General features: G+C 25.3%; 1 long non-coding RNA gene across 1 annotated transcript; it reads left to right on the plus strand.

Annotated features, from left to right (window-relative positions):
- The first annotated feature begins 49 nt into the window (after positions 1-49).
- LOC142229830 (uncharacterized) lies at positions 50-1,488 on the plus strand. Its single transcript, XR_012720506.1, has 2 exons — positions 50-1,103; positions 1,177-1,488. It is a non-coding gene; the product is annotated as an uncharacterized LOC142229830 (long non-coding RNA).
- Positions 1,489-4,142: the final 2,654 nt, after the last annotated feature.

Below are 4,142 nucleotides of genomic sequence, written 5' to 3' on the forward strand. Positions count from 1 at the left end.
ATTTTACTTTATACTGGACTTTGCACTTTTGCCGGGTTAGTTATTTTCACAGCAGTCTTGCCATATGGTGTAAGAGAACACCAGTTTTTATTTACATGTAGCTGAAGTTGTACATAGGAAGTAGGCAGAGACCTTTTTTTTGAAAAATTTACAAAACGGATTTAATTTACAGCCTATGTCTGTTATCCGAATTCCAGTGTTCGCATACAAAACGAAAATCAAGTGATTTCGGTTTCTCTAAGCGCAATTTAAACGACAATTGACACGAAAATAAATGCGGACGAAAACGAAAAGTTTCTCTAATAAGTTTATCCGGACCATAATGACATAGCCCCGATATTGGCCACATTATAAGTTATGTTTGAAGACTTAATCGATACTGTAGTTTGTTAAATGTGACCGATAAAACATTTTGGCTATTGAATAAATAAAAATTTGTTTTCTTCGGACATGGTTCGAATGCCACGTTGGGGTAGTGATTAGAAGGGGTTCGGTGGTGATGTGGTTGTTACAGTAAATATTTTGTTCATTGTGATACCATATAGATCATATCATTTTTAAATGTTATAATAATATCTCTTGGGACTATCAATTTCCAAAGTTTTGGAGAACATCAATTCAACAAGGACTTTATATTTTGGCTTCTGCAACCGATTATCTTAGCAGCAGCTGAGGGGATTTTAATTTTGTTGGCGATAGAAGTATATATTTAATTTTTTGCTAGTGTCAATACGCCTGGAAATCGTATTTTCCCTATGTTAATCGTCTTGCGATAACGGCCTATAGTTTTGGTGGACCCCTTTCATGTTAATCCGACCTGGTTTGGGGTTAAACGATATGAGACATTACCGATTATACCAAGAGCGTATTCATGAATTCCTGCAAATCCTTACGACACTGATTCCATATTGAAGAATGAGTAAAGGAAATTAACATAGAAAATTGAAGGAACGCGACTTTCGTACGTCTTGATGAATCAACGACGGCTCTACGACTTCTCCAGATAAATATGCTGTAAAAAACAAAGACTAGCTTTTAGAGTAAGAAGTGATTTACGCATTCCATACCACTATAGGTGGTGATTTACCTTGTATAGTTGCTTGGTATGACTAGATGATTTTTCCATGTAACATAATACTAATAAACCTTTGAATGATTGCAAAAACCCAATTTCAGGAAATAGATATTTGACATAACCATGGTCCCACAAGAACTGAACGATAAAATAGCTCTGTGGAAAGTTTAATCGATCCTCGTTATTATATGTTGCTTATATGTATTGCCTTTTCAAATGTGAGGAAATCATATTTCAGAACATAATCCATTACCGAACCGAGTCGAGAAAATGGAACAAGCAGTGAATGGCTCATGGCTTCGAAGAAATTCGACACATTGTCGACACAATATGGATATCGATGGCCAACTAAGATCTAGAATAATCGCATTCAATAACATACATTTATAAAATAAAGCTATAGGATAAAAATATTTAACAATCTTTTACACAAAATTTAAACAATCTATAATTAAACAAGATTCAAGGACTAAACCTAATTTATAATTGAGAGGAATACTTTGATAGTTTCAAATATGAACGAAACAAAATAAATCCATATATGCTCCAGAAATGGTTCACATACATTTATGGAATACAAATAATCCCATGAAAACTGTTTAAATGGCAAAAGCCGATTTATGAAAAAATTATTATAGTAAATTAATTAGTTAGGAAATTTACTTCGGCAGTTCTAAACAATTTTTGTATATACAAACAATAAAAGGACAAAACCATATTCCTGTTTTACGACAATTATTTTTTACAGCACGCATTTAGTTTTGCTCTGTTTCCAAATTCTATCACCATCTGTATGGTGTGATGATGTGAAAATTGTTCAATTCTGCAAAGTCATCTTGTAGCCAATCTTCTGTTGTTTTTGTCTTTCATTTGCATGCATATCTGAATGAATATTTTGTTTTGATATTTCATTCTTTAGAACACAGGCAGGTCTCTAATAATACGGAAAATACTAAATAACTATAAAGGAATCTTCAAATAGTGTGTGGAAATTAACTACTGCAAATATTTCCTTATTGTATTTTATGGAGAACAAAAATAAGGAGAACAAACCACACATACCCCTGGTCAATATATGTATATATTCTTGACCAGGGTGAAATTCTAGGACGATGTTCGACAGATTTTCTTCGACAATATTATGGATATTGAAATTTAGAATATAGACTTAAATGAACAAATACAAATGCAATTTTCATCCAAATTGCCTGAATCTATTGTTGTTTTTGGACTAAACGGTCTGATATCACGGTTGCCACAGTTGGTAGAATTCTACCAAAAATGGTGGATTTTTTACTGTTAGGTAGGTAGATTGGTAGAATTTTTCATGTTTTGGTAGATTTTTCAAATTATTCCTCTACAACTAAGGCGTACAACATTTTCTATAGAAATAAAATTTTCTATAGAAATATTTTGACAAAATTTTATATAGAAATATTTTGACAAAATTTTATATAAAAATAAATTGGGACAAAATTTTCTATAGAAATAAAATTTTGAAAAAAATTTTCTGTAGAAATAATGATTTGATTAAATTTTCTATACAAATTTTCTGCAAAAACTTTCTATAGAAAACAAATTTTGCAAAATTTTTCTGTAGATATCAAAATTTGAAATAAAATTTTGAAAAAATTTTCTATAGAAATAAAAATTTGCCAAAATTTTCTGTAGAAATACAATTTTGAAAAAATTTTCTATAGAAATAAAAATTTGCCAAAATTTTCTGTAGAAATACAATTTTGCAAAAATTTTCGATAGAAATAAAATTTTGCAAAAATTTTCTATAGAAATAAAATTTTGCAAAAATTTTCTATAGAAATAAAGTTTTGCAAAAAAAATTCTATAGAAATAAAGTTTTGCAAAAATTTTCTATATAAATAAAACTTTGACAAAATTTTCTATAGAAATAAAAATTTTAAAAAATTGTCTATAAAAATTAAATTTTGAACAATTTTTTCATAAAAAAAATTTTTGCAAACATTTTATATAGAAATTAAATTTTGCAAAAATTTTCTATAGAAATAAAACTTTGACAAAATTTTCTATCAAAATTAAATTTTGAATAAATTGTTCATACAAAAATTAAATTTTGAACATCTTTTTCATATAAAAATTAAATTTTGCAAAAATGTTCTATAGAAATAAAATTTTGCAAAAATTTTTTATAGAAATAAAGTTTTGCAAAAATTTTCTATAGAAATAAAACATTGACAAAATATTCTATATGAATAAAAATTTGAAAAAATTTTCTATAAAAATTAAATTTTGAACAATTTTTTAATAAAAAAAATAGCAAAATTTTATATAGAAATAAAATTTTGGAAAAATTTTCTATAGAAATAAAACTTTGACCAAATTTTCTATAAAAATTTAATTTTGCAAAAATTTTCTATAGAAATAAAATTTTGCAAAAGTTTTCTATAGAAATAAAACTTCGACAAAATTTTCTATAGAAAAATTGTTTTGCAAAAATTTTCTAAGAATAAAACTTTGGCAAAATTTAATATAGAAATAAAACTTTGACACATTTTTCAAAAAGTTTTCTGTAGAAATAAAATTTTGAAAAATTTTCTATAGAAATAATATTTTGACAAAATTTTCTATAGAAATAAAGTTTTGCAAAAATTTTCTATAGAAATAAAACTTTGACAAAAGTTTCTATGGAAATAAAAATTTAAAAAAATTTTCTATAAAAATTAAATTTTGAACAATTTTTTCATAAAAAAAATTTTTGCAAACATTTTATATAGAAATTAAATTTTGCAAAAATTTTCTATAGAAATAAAACTTTGACAAAATTTTCTATCAAAATTAAATTTTGAATAAATTGTTCATATAAAAATTAAATTTTGAACAAATTTTTCATATAAAAATTAAATTTTGCAAAAATTTTCTATAGAAATAAAATTTTGCAAAAATTTTTTATAGAAATAAAGTTTTGCAAAAATTTTCTATAGAAATATAACTTTGACAAAATATTCTATAGAAATAAAAATTTAAAAAAATTTTCTATAAAAATTAAATTTTGAACAATTTTTTCATAAAAAAAATTGCAAAATTTTATATA

This window comes from Haematobia irritans, chromosome 3 (genome assembly GCF_050003625.1).
Source record: "Haematobia irritans isolate KBUSLIRL chromosome 3, ASM5000362v1, whole genome shotgun sequence".
Classification (NCBI taxonomy): Eukaryota; Metazoa; Arthropoda; class Insecta; order Diptera; family Muscidae; genus Haematobia; species Haematobia irritans.